Source organism: Lactuca saligna, chromosome 1 (assembly GCF_052625555.1).
Source record: "Lactuca saligna cultivar CGN05327 chromosome 1, ASM5262555v1, whole genome shotgun sequence".
NCBI classification, from domain to species: Eukaryota; Viridiplantae; Streptophyta; class Magnoliopsida; order Asterales; family Asteraceae; genus Lactuca; species Lactuca saligna.
The window spans coordinates 66,650,991-66,672,670 of NC_136417.1; positions in this window are offsets into that span (position 1 = coordinate 66,650,991).

Here is a 21,680-nt window from a genome sequence, read left to right on the forward strand (position 1 = left end):
ATTGTGATATGTTATGCGTGGTATATGTGGTTGGTATTTTGGGGGTATCTCATTAAGCTTTCAGGCTTACAGTTCTGGTTTAATGTTTTTCAGGTACTTTAGGAGACCGTGGCAAGGCGAAGGCGTGATCGTACCGCTCCTCATGTTTATGTTTTGCGATATGGTTATGGAGAGACTCTGATAATAATTGTATTGAAAACCTTTTTTAATAATTTAACAAAACTGGGTTGTTTTTGAAAAGTTTAAATTGGTTGAATTTTTAGAGTGTTACAAGTTGGTATTAGAATCTTATTTTGAGTGAATTGGAGCAACATTCGTGTGAATCCAGTCTCAAATCAAGGAGGGTTTTTAATAGAGAATTTAAAATGGATTTCAAAATGAGTAAAAGAGGATGCGGAGGTACGATCAGCCGAAGCCAGTAAGTAGCCCCAAAATACCATGCAAGTTATTTGTTTATGTGTTATGATAGAACAACATGCTAGTACTAGGCTAGGGATCTTTAGGAATTGCATGATAGTGTTGCTTGATTTGTGATGCCTGCTAGTCTAGGGTTTCTTTCTGTATGAGATTTCCAGTGTTCCTCTAGGAGTGAAGGTTGAGTGCTTGGTATGCCTGTTCTTCACTAGGGTGTTGTGGTGATACTTGGTATAAATATAGGTAGGTGTGGAAGGTAGTATGGGCCCGTACTACTGAAAGCACAGGACCCATACGCATATCAAGGAAGTCACAACCCCTAGGGCGGTGTTGAGAGTCGGTTCCCGGGTTAGTGGGAGGTATCTGATGTTTGTGGTATTTCCTTTCAGTATGGTGGTTACAAGGCAAGCTGGGAGCAGATCCGGATCAGGAGAGGGAAGTCAGGGTGGGTCAGCACCACCCAAGGTTATCGGTCAGATGATCACAGATGAGTTGGATGCTAGGATTCGTGAGATCCTGCATAATGAGATTGCTGCGATGTTCCGGGCTGAGTTGCCGGAACTGTTTGGGTCGATCAAGACCGCTATGGTTGCGTATTTTGATGAGTGTTATGCAGCTCTTAAAGAGACGGCTGTCGCGGCAGCTACAACGGCTGTAGCAGAGGCAGGGGGAGGAGCTAGTAGAGGTTTTCAGTATCGGGACTTCGATTATACGAAGCCCCTTACCTTCGATGGAGTTCAGGACCCGATTGTTGCTATGAGATGGTTGTCAGACGTGGAGGGGTGTTTCTTTATGTGTTCATGCCCTGTTGATCAGAGGGTGAGGTGTGCTCTGAACCTTTTGAGGCTCGGGGCGTAGGATTGCTGGACGTTGACCACAAGATCGTAATCTGATGCGCAGCAAGCTGCGATTTCTTGGGATCAGTTCAGAGAGATGTTCGATACTCGCTATGTTCTGCGAGTTGAGAGGGAGAGATTAGCCAAGGAGTTCCTAGAGCTGAAGTAGGATTATGAGTCTATGACGGAGATCACCAGGATGTTCACTGAGAGGGTGATGTTTTACCCTGAGTTTGCTTCTGAGCAGGCCCAGATGTCCCGATATCTGAACATGCTGAAGAGGGATATCAGGCAGTTTGTGTCTACGTGGAGGTGCGATACATTGTTGGAGTTGCAGGAAGCCGCTAGGCGGTGGGAGTTAGAGCTCGAGTTACAGCTGAGAGAACAGAGACAGGCTCCGGTACAGTCACAACCGGTGCCGAAATGGTCTAAGACCGTTGATTTCAGTTTGAGCAGTCAAGGCAGCCTCACTTGTGGGAAGTGCGGGAAGGGTCACATCAGAGTTTGTAGGACTAGAGGTGCGTGCCGTAAGTGCGGGAGAGAGGGGCATTATTTAAGGGATTGTCCTCAGTCAACCTTGGTTCAAGATATGAGGATTTGTTACCAGTGCCATCAGGTTGGTCACATGAGAGCCAACTGTCCACAACATACTGCAGAACCGGTGCAGGCTCCACCACCGGCCACGTTGAGGATTACGGGTTGAGGTCAGGGTGGAGCAGAGCCCCGAGGGCTCAGGGTCGTGCTTTTCAGCTTACCGCAGAGGAGGTCAGGGCAGTGCCGGATGCAGCTGCGGGTATGTTTCCTTCTTGATATTTGTTTATCTTGTGATTATTATGGACTATTGTATATCTGCTAGCCTCGTGGTGTGATTTTTGGTATTGTAATTGTTGTTCCTCGAGGGTTATGGTATGGTTAAGGGTCTTGGTATTGGGAGTTTCGTTGGTTATCATTCATGGGGTTTATCAGTGGGGAATTAGGTTCCTAGTATGAATGATGGGTAGCATATGTGGTCTGAAGAATGGTTAGTTGAAGGTCAGACTTCTTTCAAGTCCGAGATGATCAGTGTTGATATGGGATTTTATGAAGGTTGTTCGTTCTTGTGGGAATCGGTTCGCATGTAAGGGAATGTGTTGTGTAGAGATGCTAAGGGAGGTAGGTTATGGCGACTGGTGGTTGATAATCAGAGCTCCAAGTGGGGAGAATTGGAAAATTCTCTGGAAGGTCGACAAGCATGAGTGGTTGATTAGTTGTCTGGGATTCAGCAGCGGTTCTGTCAGCCAACAGCGTAGGCTGGTTTGAGCAATTGACAGGCAAGTGGAGAAGGATACAAACCAAGGGTTTTGTAAAAAGGGCGATTGATTGTGGAAGGCCTAGGATCATGCCAGGAGTGAGTATGTAGGATGGAGTTAGTGTTCGGAACCCCTAGTGGGCTAGAACAGTATGCATGGGAGAGTTTTTCCAAAGGGATAATTCGGGATGATAAATGCTAGTCTTGCAGTCCGTATAGACTGAACGCCGATGGGTGTACCAGTCGGCCGAAAGCTCGGGGATGGTCCAGTCAGGCTGAAGGCTCTAGAGGGTGGTCCAGACATGCGGAAGGTTCTGAGAGTGGTCCAGATGGGCTGAAGGCCTGGAAAGGCGGTCCAGTCATGCTGAAGACTCTGCATGTGTTGATAGATCTATATAAGGGGATGGAATGAGTATGTTGTGATGAGATAGCATCAGAAGGTCTGGCCCCGGGTATTGATCATGATTAGTGGAAGGTATTGCATGGACTCGAGAGTCCTTGCGAGCAGATTCAGAGTATGAAGGGTACATGGGATAGCGGTTATGCTATAAGGGAATGGTGTAGCGTGGGCGAGCATGTGGCACTTATCATAGTGACAAGGCGGCCAAGTATATTTCCTTGGATAAGGAAAAGGAAAGGTATGTAGCTCCGAGAGGGAGTGTAATTTCACGGAAATGGAAGCAGTAGTGAGAATGGAGGATTGAAAGTATTTCAATTATGGTTGTTGAAGCACTGTGAAATACCAGGTGTATGGGAGCATCCAGATTGGGTGTCTGTTGAGGTTGTGGATGAATTTCCGGTGGTATAGTACCAGAGGAGTTTGAAAGGGATGCAAGAATGGAGCTTTGAATTTTCGGTATGGTTGTAATCAGAAGGATGCGTATGTGGCGGTAATTCATCCAGGGAATGTTAGGAGGTATCATCAGTATTTAGGATTTTCCAGCCTAAGAATGCTAGAGCTAGTTCAACATGTGTATGTGATTGCGGAGGAGAACTCATGGGAGTTGCTCTAAAGATTAAGGATGTGTCATCTCGTCAGCATGGAAGGGATAGAGTTGGACTAAAAAAGGGAGCAGGTTAAGTCTCTGCAGTGAATTCGGTGAAGGATATGTCTATCGGGGAAATCGATAGCAGTGCGGTACCAGATCGGGATCCCGGTGGTTCAAGGTTATATCTAGCTCGTAAGAGTCAAGCGATTGTTGTGATCTGGAACGAGTGAAGTACCATGGAGTGGTATTCGGTTGATAAGTGTGGTTATCAGAGGATGAAGTTGGTGGCTGGCTTGAGGTGGTGGTCATGACACCACAAGGGAAGAGTTGGGTTTCAGGTTTCATTGGTAGTGTTTTGAGGAACCTGGTTTGGTTAATGCCAGGTGGTGCATTGCGAGATCATTTTCTGTAATTGTGTTGCCACATGCTTCGAGGATGAAGCCTAATTTAAGTGGGAAAGAATTGTAACATTCCGGAAATTCAGAAGTAAAGTTGAAGGGCTAATAGTGTAAGTAAGAGGGCCAACTCAGCGAGTCGATGGATGGATTCGGCGAATTGAGTCACGTGTCAGGTCGCGTGTTAAGTGACCAACTCGGCGAGTCTCATGGTTGGACTCGGCGAGTTGGTGCTGTATGGAGAAAACCCTAATCCCGAGGGTTGAGCCCTATATAAAGAACATAATACCCTCTACCCAGCCACTTTACTCTCCCTTGAAGTCCATAAACCCTAGCTTTCGGTTGTGAGAGAGTTGGAGAGCATATAGAGCCTTGGAGGAGGAAATCTTGGAGGGAAAATGAAGAACAAGAAGGTTGGAGCAAGGGACTTTGCAGAGATTTAGCTGATTCTTCAGTTGGAGTTTTCATTTGAGGTAATAATCTGCTGTTTGAGCCTTTGTGCATATAGATCTATCAATTGTGGGGTTTTTGTGGTATGAATGAGGTCCATCTCAAGTTTGGTGTAAGATCGGAGGTTGCTACCTCATATCTAGGTTGTTAATGTTCCAGAAAGCCATAAAGTCTATGCTCAAGAGTCGTTGGTGAAGTTCTTTTGTCCCGAACCCTAGCCCTAGAGTATATTATGCTTAGATCTCTTTGGATTCACGTAAAGTTTGCAACTTTACATGAGGAATAGCTTGTGGAAGAGTAGATATATGGATTAGAACCCATGCATGGCTTGGAAAGCCTCTGTATGGGTTAAGAGCTAGTGGTACTCGGCGAGTCACATGGGTGTACTCGGCGAGTTGCATGAAGATAGGAAGAAACTCGGCGAGTTGGAAGAACAACTCGGCGAGTTCATTGAAGATAGCCTTGGACTCAGCGAGTCTGGTCTTGAGGTCCTAGCTTTTTCTGGTTAGGCTGAGAATCGGTGAGTCAAGGGATGACTCAGTGAGTTGAGATAGGATTTTTCAGAGTTGAGGGACTCGGCGAGTCAGCAAGCTGACTCGGCGAGTAGCTCAGTCCGGAATTTTGACTTGGACTGAGGACTTTGACTTTGACCAAGAGTTAACCAGTTGACTTCCAAGGGCATTTTGGTAATATCAGGGGTGGAGTTCGTGCCGGAGGTTGGAGCAACGTGATCTTATCTTTTCAGTCAGTAGTTGCAAGGTTAGATATCCTCACTATATCAATAGGGTCTAAGGCACCAAGGCCGGCCCTTTATCGGATTGTAATCCGGGTATCGTGTTATGTTGTTGCTTTGCTATGTTTGCATCCTGGTAGTTAGGATGGTATATGTTAGAGACCTGGTTAAGGTCCGTATCCTGGTATATAGGATGATGCTATGCTAGACCGGTTAGGTCGGTATTCTGTTTAGAGTATGTTATGTTATGTGATCTGCTAGATCGGTTTGATTGGATGTGAATTGTTATATGATTGTATGTTTATGTATACATGGTTGTTTGACTGGGGTTGGGTTGAGGCGGGTCCTGCTTTGTGTTGTAGGCCAACATACCCATGACGAACCGGTTATCCCGAAGGCCCAGTGAGTGGTCTGGATAAGTTGTAGGCCCCACGAGGGCGAACCACACATACGGAGGCTCGGAGAGTGGACCAGGCCGACTGAAGGCCCGATGCGGGCGGACCAATCATACTGTAGACTCAGAGATTGGACCAGGTGGGTTGAAGGCCCGGTGCGGGCGGACCAACCACACTGCAGACTCGAGGGATATGGATAGACTCGGAGGGTGGACTAGGTGGACTGAAGGCCCGGTGCGGAAGACCAGTCACACAGTAGACCCGAAGTGCATGGTTGTTCTATTTGGTTGTGATATGTTATGCGTGGTATATGTGGTTGGTATTTTGGGTGTATCTCACTAAGCTTTTGGGCTTACAGTTGTGGTTTAATGTTTTTCAGGTACTTCAGGAGACCGTGGCAAGGCAAAGGCGTGATCGTACCGCTCCTCATATTTATGTTTTACAATATGGTTCTAGAGAGACTCTGATAATAATTGTATTGAAAATCTTTTTGTAATAATTTAACGAAATTGGGTTGTTTTTGAAAAGTTTAAATTGGTTGAATTTTTAGAGTGTTACAATTAGTACCCAAAATCGGCTACTAGAGTTCTTGGAGTTCATTAGAGCCGATTTTGGAGCTAGTAACATCTCTCTTAAGTTCTCCTTTGTCCTAGGTGTGTTGTGAACCGTTTGAGGCATCACACTTGGGGTGCTAAGTTCTTAAAGGCCAAATACAACAAGTTGTATAAGCTATATAAAGAGGTAAACTCCTAACTAGTATTTTATGTTGTTTATGTCAATTGTACGCTAGTTGTAGGCTTAATGCTTTTGGAAACAATATTGCATTTATAATTAGAGAAAAAATATAGATCGAAAGCATTTATGGTTGTATGTGCACCATAAGATGTTTTTGTATACTAAAACCCAATAGTGGTATCAGAGTCAAGGGTTGTTTTCTATTATATTTGATGCTTGGTTAATTTTCAAAGCTGAAAAATCGATTTTCTGGCCATCAGACTGATGAACTCGCCGAGTCCATGAACTGACTCTACAAGTCCAGTTAGTATAAGGTCAACTCGGTGAGTCATGTTCATGCACTCGACGAGTTGATGCTTCTGATGGCAGATTTTCGGGATTTTTGGTCAGTTTTGGATTAGGATCATTACCACAAAATGTTTTAGTTCATAAAATATGATTTTCTTGAAATGGTAGTGACCATGCTCATCCAATTAAAATATAATTGTCATGGTTTCAAGATTTGTATTAGTTTATATGATAGACTAATTTCTTGCAAATTGTTGATATGAATTATCTTGACTTATGAGTTTAGCTAGATCGTAGAAAAATTATTTGATAGTTTTTATTAATTAGAATATTTGATCTAAATGCCTTTTATGAACTCCATAGCTTATCCTCATGTTATGAAAAATGAAAAGTCTCTCTTTTAAATGGTTTTAAAGTCTTCCATAAATTGACCTCAAGTTATGGAACATGAAACGTTTTTCCATTAAAAATGCATTAAACTCATAAGTTATAGAAATCAAAAGTTTTTTGATAGTTCAAAACTTGCTCTCAAGTTTTGGAATTTGAAAAGACACCCTTATGAGTACTTTAGTTCCAAACCCTAAAATTTTAAAAGTTAAAATTCAACCCATACACTATTATAATATTAAAAGTTAATACTTATATATATATATATATATATATATATATATATATATATATGTATGTATAAGAATAAGTCACTCTTACCGCTAGTAGGCATCATTCACGAAGCTAGTCTATAAGGGGGTATAAGGTTACTGCCTATAAAATGACAGTTTAATGGGTGTCCACTTTCACCCACCGCTTCCTTGACTGGTGGAGGGTCGTTAGTCAAATGGGTAGGATAGGACACCAATTCTCATTATAAGCATAATGATAATTATAAAGTAACTAAACTCTTATTAAATTCCATACCTTAGTTACTTTAGGAAAAATGTGAATATGATGCTATCCCATGAAATTGCACTTTACACCTTGTTAAGTTGTTAGTGGAGCGTGTGTGGTTAACCGGCACACTAATATGGGACTTACAATGAGTGGAAAAGGGTAGCTTGATGTTAATCATGGATCAATGGAGTGTGTGTGGTTAACCGACACATTGTTTAGGTTATATGTAACATTAAGTGTACCAAGCTAATTTGCATGGTTATTCACACATTGTTTGTGATCCTCGGTATCCCAGTCATAAACTTGAAGGGCACAATCGAGATTTAAACATGCCATTGAAAAGTTCAATGAATCTCAAAGGATCTAGGAATTTCAAACCTATTAAAACTTAATAATCAATTCCGTTTTTCATGGTGGAAATTGGTAAGTCGTCATTTACCTACCTTCAAATATTTTACAATTTGATTACGGCATCCTTCTTCTGAATTGTAAAATATTGTGTTGGTTCCTATCCTTAATATATTCATTTTGGGTGTTATATTAAGGACGTAAATCAGCTAACTTGAATTTCTCCCTTATAGATGTCTAGTTCAGACAACTATGATCTTCCCAAATCTTATGGAAAAAGCCTTCCTTATGAAGATGATATTCCACAAGATAATCGAGGTGAAAGATTAATCCCTTCTTCGTGCTATAGTGGAACTTCTCTTTCTCCACATCCTCTAATTATTCTCCCCAACTCACATGTTCATAGACTTGAAAAGTTAAAGGTCACTCAAACCCTATTAGCTAGCAAACACCAAGATGTAAGGTTTGTGTGTGTCGATGTCTTAGAGATCAAGTCACACATTGACAGGCTGGGATAGTTGGGTGTCGAAGTCTCGAGGAAGCTGACTATTGACTTGCTTCTTCAGTCACTCCCTAAGTCATATAGTGAGTTCATTAAGGACTACTATATGATAGATCACGACATGACCCTTATCAATCTTTTATATTTGCTTGTTGCTACTGAATCAGAATTGATTTGGCACACTGGTAAAGCAAATTTGATTGGAAGATCTACTCTCCAAAATTCCATGGACATTAATAATAGCAATATTGGAAGTCCAGAAAATCTTTCTCTTCCCAATGGAATGGGATCCGCCATGGTCAAGTCATTTGACCAAATGGTAAAGAAAAAGCCTAAGTCCGAGATAGTCTCGTGTACCATTCCCAATGAGTCCATATATTTATGTTGCCAAGAGAAAGGGCATTGGTTGTGAAGCTACCATAATTACCTGAAAGATCATAAGGATGGTAAAGTTAAAAAGTTTGACTCTACTTCAAGATGGAGTTATCATAGATTGCTTAGAAATATGTAGTAACATGGTTTTCATTTGTAATTGCATTGTAAGGTAAAGTTTTTCCACATTTTTTTTAAATAAAAGACAATTTTTGATGTTATTTTATTTTAAAGTCTCCTTGCAATGACATTTGTGAAAATTGATGCTTGTATGTTTGTATTGTTAGCAATATGGATTGTTTCTTTCATTTGTGGAAGTGTAAAAAATAACCAAATAAGGAAAGATTCTCATCACCCAAGTTTCAGTTGGATAAAAACTTGGAATCATACAACTTGTATTGTGTGATGAATGAGAACCGTTGTCTTTAGGAAATTAAGAAAATTCCTTGTTCACATGAATATGTTAGTCAAGGGAAGGATTAGGAGATTGGGTACACTTGGTTTTGTGTTGGTCAAGAAAACCACAAAGATTGATAAGACTATTCGTTATGATTTACTAAGAGTTAGTAAATATGGTTATGCTTACAAGTTTAAGTATAATTCTGAAACATTGGAAAAGTTTCAATGTATGGCAGAACGAATGAGAAGAATCAAATTAGGCAGAAAGATAAAAGTTTCTCCAATCTGAGAAGAAGAGAGAGCACTTTAGTATCATGTTTTATGATTATCTTAGTGATTATGAAACCATATCACAATTGATTCTCTAAGGACATCTTAGTGCCTTTGTATGACTAAGAAAAGGAATCGTGAATTGTTGAAATGGTTAAATCAAGAAGATGAGTTATATTTCGTTCCAAAAACATGTTTAGAGTCATACTCCAAGATTGTAACTTGAGTGACATAATCTTAAGAAGCTTTAAAACACTCATCAAATATTGAGTAAAATGTTTTTGCTTTTGTACATTTTAAATTGGTAAGTTGTGATGTCTTGGTAAGGACAAATACCAACTAAGACCAATTATATGAATTGTTTATCTCGATAAGAATCTGCACTAACTCTTGAATATTTGTTTTGTCAAGGATTAGTTCATGACAAGAGAATCTTATATGTCAAGAGGGCAGTGGGAGTCTTAAAGATCTTTAAAAGTTTCAAGAACTGATCAAGAATAAAACCTATTGTTTATCACTAGCACACGACTTGTGGTTTGCAACCTATCGTGCTGACATATTATTGTTTTTGTGCCCATTCTAGTTAAAGTTGACTATGCATGTGTGTTCTATGAGTTCTCAATTATTTTTGTTATGGATATTGGATTGCGTCTTTGGGCTATTTTGTATATGTCCATTATATACTCGGTTTGGGCATGTCCAACTATATTTACTATTAGGGTTATAGTATTTATAGTGCATACATGCACCGTAGTAGGTAACTGTTGATTGATGTTTTCTTGTAACCCTAACACGCCTCTACAGTAGCAATTCTTCATAAAGTTCTTTTGAGGTTGTGCCTTTTAATCATTCGACTCCAGTTGATACATCTCGTATTCTTGCTTTCATATTGTGCTATTTATTTACTTGTCAGAATCGAATCAATCTAAGAGAATTTTATTCCTAACAATTGGTATCAGAGCAGAAGGCTGTGTACTCAGTATGCAACTCTTCTGTTTGTAGAAGTCATTAGGATTTACGCAAATATTGGATCTGTTGGATTCGTCACTGATTTACTGATGTTACTCTGTGATCTAAATATTAACCTAAAACGTGTTTACAAGTCTGATTCTTGACAAGTATTGAAATCAAGTCAACATGCAGCACGCTGATTCACAGTTAAAGTCCATTAACATCACAAGTAACATAGGATCCACTACAAGGATTCCAATCTTGTTCTCTCTGGAGTATGAAGTCTGGGCGTCACATTTTGAAGATTACGTCGTTGAATATGAGGATAATGGTTACATGATATGGGAAGCCATTACTCTAGGTCTGTTTGTTTATAATGAAACTCGAAGAGCCATCAAAACTCAAAAGGAATACAACCAGCAACTCATTGATGTGAAGGAAGTTCCTAAGGATGAAAAGCAGTCTGATACATTTCTCTTAGTGAGTTCATGTACTACAACGAAAGAGATCTGGGAAAGACTTAAAGAGCTCTATTCTACTGATGGTGATCTCGAGCATGATAACCAAAACCTTCTGCTTTTGGAGTTTGGGGCATTTACACAATAACCAAAAGAAAGTCTGAGCCAGATGTTCAATCACTACAACCATCTTCTTAGTAGAATGGTGAAGGACGGTATCGGGTGCAAACTGATCAGACAAAAAGTTACCTTCATGAATGGACTCAGATCAAAGTGGAAGTTGCAGTGTCTACCGTTAAAGCACACGAAAAATTCAATAGTTATACATTGGCTAAGCACGTTGGTATTCTTAAGTTACATGAAAGTGTAGTGACAAGATAAGCGAAAGTTTTTTCGAGTATGGGGTCCTTAGCTCTTGTGGCAAAAGGCAAAAATGTTACAGAGGAAGAATCTGAAAAGGAGCTCTCTGATTGTGATCTTTCTAGCGAGGGTTATGCACTGATGATTACAAATCTCAAATGGTTCTCCAAGAAGAAATTTCCATCTGCCAAGAACAGAAACTGGTAGGGAAGTTATATTGCCAAGAAAGTGAAGGAGGAGAATAAAAGCGCTCCTAAGAAGGAATAAGTGAAGAAAGAAAACACGCTTGTAGGTGATTATGGCTATTACTGTAATTATTGTCATGGTAAAAATCATCTGGAAAAGGAGTGCATGTTGAGAAGGCTGAACGAAAAGAAAGATGGCGGAGGATGATGAGACTTACTATATGCGTAAGCTGGAAGAGATCAACAAAAAGAAAACCATTGACAACTATATGCATGCTTTAATTGTGCAGGAAAACGCTGAAGATGATTTTGGAGGAGTGGAGATTTCGTCAACTGACTCAGAGCATGAGGAAGTTCACAAGCTCACACATGGTAGGGCATTCGTTGCAAAGGATGAAATCTCAAATTTCACCGATAGATGCTTAATGGTGACCAATGGCGTGACAACTAATAGTGGATGTGGGGATGCGAAGGGAAGAGGAGACGACATGTGTTTTGCTACGAAACATGTCAGTGAGCAAATCAATGAGTGTGATCAACTTATCAAAAAGGTACACACTATTCTTGAATCTCTTAATGTACATGTATCTAACTATGAATATGAATTGAACAACCTAAATTTACTTTGTCAAGTATAATTAATAGTCTTAAACAAACTCGTCTTGCGAATGCTAACCTAACTGATCAAATCAGTAGGACGTCATCCAAGAGTGAGGAGCGAAGGATGTGGATTGAGAAGATAGAGTAGGAGTTGTCTTTTGTTTGATTTCTAAACGACTTTACTCAAAGATTACCCAGTTGCATTTCGATTGTGAAATAGGTAAAAAGATTCACAAAATGATCTTACCTTTCCTTGAATTCAAGGAAGACGAGATTGATGTTGATTGTTACAATTGTGAATCCATCATCTCATCAGATGAAACCTCTGAAGCTTATAGAATTGGACTGGACAAAGTTGAATCTTTTATTAAGTCCAAAGACCATAAGGACATGTTGAGAAACTTGTTTGATGAAAATGACCGGTTGAAAATCAAGATCGAAACAGTACAAAAATTTGACTCATTGAGTTCCAAGTTAAGTTTAGAAAATAAAATCAATCTTGAAAATATATATTAATTTGATGAGGACAGTGATATGAGTAAAATATTTGTAGAAGATGAGGTTGACTATTCTGAATTTGTGAAAAACGAATTTGAACCGGTAAAAGTCCTTATTTCTGAAAACTCAGTTGAGTTCGCTCGCATTTCTCAAAATAAACTGAAAATTTTGAAAGAAAAAGTTACGTTTATCCTAAACTCCAAACTGTCCCAAATCAAGTCTTCAATGTTGATGGAGTGGATAAAACTCAAACAGTTGAATTAACATCGCTCGTAGAAGAACACAACAAAGATAGGTGTGACGATTACTTTTGGTCTGCACCAATTAATAATGTAGACAATATTGTAGGTCTATGAGATAGGACCTCATGGAGAACAAGGGGATGTTATGTGGCTGATCCCATAAATAAACCATCAAGTTTTGAAAAGGGTAGTATGGGTGGTACTATGAATGTCCAAGCGGAGCTCATTCTGGAAATAGCAAATCTCATGCAAGAGAATCAAAGCGAAAGGCGAATATCCACAAATCTTCAAAGCAACTTGTTGAGCAAAAAACTCAAAGAAATCAGAGATATCAGAAAAATCTCAACGAAAGGAAGAAATTTTGGCAATCGCAAAATTTGAGCTACGTTAACAAGGAGAAATCTTCAAATCAAAAGGTGAAAGCTAGTTTACTTACGAATCTTGGTCAATGTTCGTATCGTCATTCTTGCAATCAGAAAAGGTATACAAAGAACTTTGCTTCAAAACCTTCTTCTTCGACGAAATCAAGCGCGAAATGAAAATGTCATCTCCCTCAACCCGCAAAATCTTCACCCAAAGATGTCAAGGGAAAGGGAAAGCTAGTCGTAGAGTCTAACGTACCAACCAATAAGTCGATGTCTAATTCTAAGAGAGCGGAGAGAGAATTTGTCAAAAATCAAATCAAGTCTAAACGAAAATAATCTGATTTAACAGAGACGAAAAACCAAAATAATAAGATTAAAATTTTCACCATTAAAAGGAAAGATGAAACCACTTTAATTAAGCGAACTTATTTGGTTGATCTTGCTATAACTTTTCCTTGTTTTGTAAAAGGTTCACCAGAACCCAAGCAACTAAATATGCTTAATCTTTGCTGGTTATTCGTGACGAGCAGTTTGACAATGAATGGTACATTGACAGTGGCTGCTCACTGCACACGACTGGAAGAAAGGAAGAGCTAAGAGAGTTTCGTGCACTGAAAAATGGTGGAAACGTAAAGTATGGTAACAGCTCATTTGGAACGTGTTGGATAAGGTTTCTAAGTCCATAACTTATTTGGTATATACTTGACCCGACCCGGCATGGTCCATTTGGGTTGCATTTCATCCAAACTATTTATGGATAATTTTATGAGAGTTATACACATATGATTATTAATATATTATAAGTTATAATATATTTATATGAAGTCATGTTATTTAATTAGTCTTAGTCTTAAATTAATTATGAATTAATTTAGAGATTAAAAGGAAGACTAATTAGATTGTGGGCTATTGGTTTTATATGGTGTGGGCTAACACTCGTTTGTTAATGGGCTAGGCTTGTATGGAAGTCCATGGATGATCCATGGAGCTTTTAACCCATGGATACTTGGAAAAGGATAGGTCATGGGTTATTAGGGTTTCACCCTAACCATGCACACTATATAAGCATGCTTATGTTGCATGAAATAGCGACTAGTGTGTGTGTTTGTGTGTGGCCGAAATTATAGTGTGTATACACTCTCTCAAAGTTTTCCAAGTGTTTGTGGTGATTTGTGATTCCATTTGAGGCATTCACACTATTGGTGCTTGGCCCTCAAACTCCTTAGGAATCAAACTCATCAAAAAGGTATGTAATCTCATCTAATTCTTTTATGTTTAAAAGTACCCCATGTCATGTTAGATAGGTTATGAACCTTGGAAAATTATTATTTTGCATGTATTTAGACAAACATAGATCCAAGGTTTATTAGGGTTGCATGCACACTTAGGAAGTGTTAGATTGCTCAAAACCCAACACAACTTGATTAGGTGATAATATTAAGGGTGACTTATTGTTTGTCATAGATCAATGGAGCATGTGTGGTTAACCGGCACATTGATTAGGTGATAATATTAAGGGTACCAAGTGAATTGGTATGGTTATTCACACCTTGTTTTTTGATCCTCGGCATCCCAGTCACAAAACTTGAAGGGCACAATCGAGATTGAAACATGCCATTGAAAAGTTCAATGAATCTCAAAAGAATCTAGGAATTTCAAATCCAATTAAAACCTAATAAATCATTTCGTTTTCGTGGTGGAAATTGGTGATAAGTATAATATATTGTGATTGGATCCTAGCCTTAATATTACATTTGGGTGTCTTATTAAGGACTCTATATATCTAATCTAAACTTGCTTTCTTTTTTTAGATGTCTTCCAACACTAATGCTTCAGGCTCTAACCCAACTAGTTCTTTCTCTCTCATGAATCTTTGTGGGAGAGTCATCTTTGATGGTTCCAACTTCATGGACTGGATTAGGAACATTAGGATGGTAACTCGTTATGAGGTCAAGGAATATGTCCTCGATAAGGAGTTGAAAGAGCTTGATGAGTCTACTGCTACTCCTGAGGAGATCGCTGAATTCAGGACACATGAGAGAGATGCTACTAAGGTGGCATGCATCATGATGGCCACGATGACAGCCGAGCTCTAAAAGTCCTATGAGAACTTCTACCCTTTTTAGATACACCAAGACCTGATGGAAAGGTACCATCAGAGTGCTCGTCAAGAGCGGTATGAAATAATATCCTCCATAATAACAACCCGCATGAAGGACGGTGAATCCGTTACGACCCACATGCAAAAGATGCAAAGGTATGTGGACCGTTTGCTGAAGCTGAATGCGAACTTCCCTGAGGAGTTGGCAATTGACATCATTTTGCACTCCTTACCTTCTTGTTATGACCATTTTCGTATGACATATCATATGAACAAGGAGGAAGTCACCCTTAGCAAGCTTCAAGGACTCTTGAAGACCGCTGAAACCGATCTTAAGGGAAAGTCAGTTGTTACCTCTACTACTCCTACTCCAACATCTACCCTTGTTTTGGCTATCGGGCAAGGCAAAGGGAAAAATAGGAAGCACCCTTCGAAGGGTATCAAGGGAAAGTCTCTTGAAGGCTCCTCATCAAGGACCAAGAGCGATTCTGTCACTCCTTCTGCCTTCCCAAGGATGCTGATTGCTACTATTGCCAGGACAAGGGGAACTGGAAGCGAAACTGCCCTAAATACTTGCAGGATCTGAAGGATGGGAAAGTAAAACCCACCCATGCAGGTATTTACACAATATTGTCTAATAACTCACCATATTCTAACTCTTGGGTGCTTGATACATGATGTGGTATTCACATATGCTCTGATTTGCAGGGCCTAAGAAGAAGTGAGGATGTGGAGCACGGGAAGATAAACTTGATCATGGGGAATAGGAAGACTTCACCTGTTTCCAAGATTGGAGTTTATACTTTGTTGCTAAATAGTGGGTTAAAATTAGATTTGAATAAATGTGTGTACTCATCTGAAATGGCAAGGAATATTATTTCCTTTCATGCTTTGTACAAACAAGGTTTTACCTTTTCGTTTGATAATGAATGTGGTGGTATTAATGCTTTCTTTAATAACATGTTTTATTTTAAAGCATTACCTTGTGATGGTGTGTATGAAACTGTGTCGATTGTAGACAACTTAGGAAATAATGTGTTGTATATTGATTCTTCTACTAGCCTAGATAAGGCATCATTGTGGCATTGTCGTCTTGGACATGTAAACAAGAAACGCATAGGCCAACTCCAAAAGAGTGGAGTCTTGGAGTCATTCGACCTTAAATCGGATGATAGTTGTGAATCTTTTCTACTTGGAAAGATGACAAAATCACCCTTCACTGGAACTTGTGAAAGGGGTGAGGGTTTGTTGGACCTAATACATACTGATGTATGTGGACCATTCAAAACCGCCACAAGGGATGCTAATCGGTATTATGTGATTTTTATTGACGATTTTAGTAGATATGGGTATGTCTACTTAATCAAACATAAGTCAGAAACCTTTGAAAGGTTTAAGGAATTCAAACAGGAAGTAGAAAATCAATTGGGCAGGAACATTAAGATGCTTCGATCCGATCAAGGTGGTGAGTATCTTAGTACCGAGTTCCTTGACTATCTTAAGGAGTGTGGGATTTTCTCACAATTGAATCCTCCCAGGACACCACAGCTAAATGGTGTAGCTGAGAGGCGTAATCGAACCTTGTTAGACATGGTTTGCTCTATGATGAGTTGAGCTTCGCTACCAATCTCTTTTTGGGGGTATGCCTTAGAGACTTCCGCCCATATCCTTAATCTAGTCCCTACAAAGAAGGTTACCAAAACACCTCATGAGATGTGGACTGGGAAGGTTCCCAATTTGGACCACATCAAAATTTGGGGTTGCGAAGCTTTTGTGAGGCGTGAAACTCCTGATAAGCTTGAACCCCGAAGTGAAAGGTGTATTTTCATCGGCTACCCACAGAAATCCTTCGGTTACCTCTTCTACAGACCCAGTGAGAATGGGGTCTTTGTAGCAAGAAGAGGGGTCTTTCATGAGAGAGAATTTATAAGCCAAGGAGACAGTGGGAAGCAAATTGATCTTGAAGAAATCTAAGAATCAATTAGTGAAGGAACCTCAGACACTAGCAATCAACCTGAGGAGGAAACTCCCGTTGAGCTAGCTGACGAGTCTGTACCTCCGAGACGTTCCACACGGGTTAGGAACACACCTGCGTTTTATTATGGCTTTCATATTACTACGGAAGGTGATACATTTATCAGTGATAGTACACTAGTAAATTTGGATGAACCTAGCAGTGTTAAGGAAGCCATGGCAGGCCCGGAGTCTGCTAAATGGTAGGAGGCTATGGACAGCGAGATACAGTCCATGTAAGACAATCAAGTTTGGAACTTGGTTGACAATGTACCAGGCCATAAAACAGTCGGGTGCAAATGGATCTTCAAATAGAAGACCGACATGGAAGGAAAAGTGCATACTTATAAGGCTCGACTGGTTGCGAAGGGTTTTACTCAGACTCAGGGTATTGATTATGATGAAACCTTCTCGCCATTAGCAAAGATTAAGTCTATTAGGGCTATGCTAGCCATTGCTGCATTTCATGATTATGAAATATGGCAACTGGATGTCAAAACTGCTTTTCTTAATGGAAAATTGGTTGAGGATGTGTACATGAATCAGCCAGAGGGTTTTGTCAGTGCAGAGTACCCTAATAGAGTATGCAAGCTTGAAAAATCCATTTATGGATTAAAACAAGCATCTCGTAGCTGGAATCTTTGTTTTGATGAGAAGTTCAAAGAGTTTGGCTTCTCGAGATGTGAAGATGAGTCTTGCGTGTATGTCAGAGCTAGTGGGAGTATAGTTAGCTTCTCGATACTGTATGTGGATGACATACTACTTATAGGAAATGACATCCCAACCTTGCAGGAGGTTAAGTCCTGGCTTGGGAAGTGCTTTGCTATCAAGGACCTAGGGGAAGCTGCCTATACCCTAGGGATAAGGATATTAAGAGAAAGGAGTAAAAGACTAATTGGACTTAGTTAGAGTATCTACTTGGATAAGGTGTTGAAAAGGTTCAACATGCAGAATTCCAAGAAAGGAGATTTACTGATCCAAAGCAATACAAAGCTGAGTAAGACTCAGAGTCCGAGTACAGAGGCAGAGATAGCTGAGATGAGCCAATTACCGTATGCTTCCGCTGTTGGCTCGATCATGTATGCTATGACTTGTACCCGCCCTGATGTGGCCTTTGCTTTGAGCATGGTCAACATGTATCAGGGGAATCCTGGCTAGGGTCATTGGACTGCGGTAAAGAACATTCTCAAGTACCTGCGGAGGATTAAGGATTGGATCCTTACCCTTGGTGGGAGTGATGACTTGAGAGTATTAGGGTATAGTGATGCTAGTTTTCAGAGTGATAGGGATAACTTTCGCTCTCAGTCGGGCTGGGTCTTTACCTTAAATGGAGGGGCAATCTCTTGGAAGGGTTCCAAGAAGGAGACGGTGGCTGATTCGACTTGTGAATCAGAGTATATATCAGCGAGTGAAGCAACGAAGGAGGCGATATGGCTGAAGAACTTCATCGGAGACTTTGGAGTTGTGCCAGCTATTAAGGAGCCTATGGAAATTTTCTGTGACAACAATAGTGCGGTTGCTTTAGCTAAAGAACCGAGAGATCATGGGAGATCCCGACACATTGACAGAAAATATCACTTCATAAGACACAAGATAGAAGAAGGACTCCTCGTGACAAAGAGGATATCATCAGATGAGAACCCTGCGGATCCCCTTACAAAGGGACTGACGAGGGCTAAGCATTTTCAGCATGCGAGGCGCATCGGGCTGAGGGATGATATTAGTTTTACGAATTAGATAGATTCTCTGAAACTTGTAAAATGTAATCGACATTTGATGATGAATAAAATTGTGATTTATTTATGAGTAAGGTGTTGCTATCATTGTCAATTATTTACAATTGTTTCAGCCTTGCATGTTTTGACTTCTAGAATAATTAAGTTATTCAAACCTCCACAATCGGTCAGATGTCGAAAGTAGGTATGAATCAAGATTGTCATGAATTGGGTTTGTAGATGGCTAAAAGTGTTTAGACATGGCAATGGTTGCTACAACGTTCATGAGTACTCATAAGTTATGAGTATTGGAATAAACCCACGCTCACTTGTATCACTTCATGGAATTTATCTTGAGTGATCATGAGACGGTAATATCATATAAGTCTTCAAACCTAGAGATATGAGTTGTTACCTATGAGTTGGTTGTGCATTGATTGCACGTAAACGCATCAGTAACTTGATGTTATAAAACGTTCCTTTGTGTACAATTCAACAAGTAGTAGAACAAGTATATGAGTCAAAGTTTATCTGTTCCTTCTAGAAATAGAAGCGATATCTGGGCCCCTCGATGATTTTGTGTTGACCCATGTACCGGGCCCGGTCAGAACTAAATTGATGTGTTTAGTTGATTTCTTTGTCAAACAAATCGGAAATCGAGAAACAACTGCCAGACAATAAGCAGGACATAGTTCCATGTGTTTGTCCGGCTGATATCATGAGAACAGAGGATTATATGATCACTTATCTTAAAATGGCGCTTCATAGTTCAACAAAGTTTTTGAGAGCTATGATTGTTGATTGGTTCCTGAAGTAATAGGCAAATACAGTTATTAGACTTATCCAAGTGGGAGTCTGTTGGATAAAGTGTCTAAGTCCATAACTTATTTGGTATATACTTGACCCGACCCGACATGGTCCATTTGGGTTGCATTTCATCCAAACTATTTATGGATAATTTTATGAGAGTTATACACATATGATTATTAATATATTATAAGTTATAATATATTAATATGAAGTCATGTTATTTAATTAGTCTTAGTCTTAAATTAATTATGAATTAATTTAGAGATTAAAAGGAAGACTAATTAGATTGTGGGCTATTGGTTTTATATGGTGTGGGCTAACACTCATTTGTTAATGGGCTAGGCTTGTATGGAAGTCCATGGATGATCCATGGAGCTTTTAACCCATGGATCCTTGGAAAAGGATAGGTCATGGGTTATTAGGGTTTCACCCTAACCATGCACACTATATAAGCATGCTTATGTTTCATGAAATAGCGATTAGTGTGTGTGTTTATGTGTGGCCAAAATTATAGTGTGTATACACTCTCTCAAAGTTTTCCAAGTGTTTGTGGTGATTTGTGATTCCATTTGACGCATTCACACTATTGGTGCTTGGCCCTCAAACTCCTTAGGAATCAAACTCATCAAAAAGGTATGTAATCTCATCTAATTCTTTTATGTTTAAAAGTACCCCATGTCATGTTAGATAGGTTATGAACCTTGGAAAATTATTATTTTGCATGTATTTAGACAAACATAGATCTAAGGTTTATTAGGGTTGCATGCACACTTAGGAAGTGTTAGATTGCTCAAAACCCAACAGAACGATCAAAGGATATGGGATGATTACGAACAGAGATTTCTCAATACGAAAGGTGGCTTATGTGGAAGGACAACAACACAACCTAATTAGTGTTTCTCAATTGGTTATGGGAACAGGCTTGAAATTAAGATTTGATGACGAAGGTTCTGAGATTGTAGAGAAGGAAAGGAAAGCAGTTCTTTTAAAGACTCCTAGGAAAGGTGAAATGTATCTCCTGAATTTGAACCCGATAAAAGGAAGCCAACAATCTGCCTACTAATGAAAGCTCACTCCGATAACAGTTGGCTATGGCACAGACGACTTTCATACCTAAATTTCAAGGATATCAACAAGCTCGTGCTTGGTGATCATGTGTGAGGGCTTCCTCTTTTGAAGTTCGATAAGGATCATGTATGTGCAACATGCGAAATAGGGAAGTAAAGTAGGAAAAGCCATCCAACTCGAGTAAACACGAAAATCATAGAACCTTTAGAACTTCTACACACATACCTTTGTTGACCTTCTGTAGTGGAAAGTGTTGGTGATCGTAAGTATATTCTTGTTATAATTGATGATTTTTCACGTTTCACTTGGGTGTTCTTTCTTAAACAAGAATCTAAGGAAACTTCTACACTCAAGAGTTTTATAAAGAAAGTTGAGCTTCAGCTACGAAAATTGCTTGGAAATATTCGTGGCGATAATGGGCTGGAATTTAAAAATCAAGACTTCGAAGAATTTCTGGATGATAATGGAGTCACACACAATTTTTTGGCTCCTTATACTCCACAACAAAATAGCGTAGTTGAAAGATGAAACCGTTCTTTGTGCGAAGCTGCTCGAATAATGTTTACCTTCGCTTCGCTACCTATATATTTTTGGGATGATGCTATTGCAACCGGATGCTTTACCCAAAATAGATTCTTTCTGAACAAGTGATTTTCTCTTACTCCATATGAAATTATTAATAATTGCAAACCTAACGTTAAATTTTTTCATGTTTTTGGTTCTAGGTGTTTCATCTTCAATTCCAAGAAAAACCGGAACAAATTCGATGCGAAAGTTGATGAAGGTATATTTTTGGGGTATTCGCTAAATTCCAAGACATTTAGGGTTTTCAACAAATTCTCAAAGAAGATAGAAGAGTCCTACTACGTCACTTTTGATGATAACTATTTGAAGAAGATTTAGCAAAACGAAAGTCTATCGGAGGAGATCTTTCCAACAATAATGGTTCCTATCTCAACTCTACATGATGAGTTTATGCTTCTCTTTGATGAACCAGAAAAAAGTGATGTCC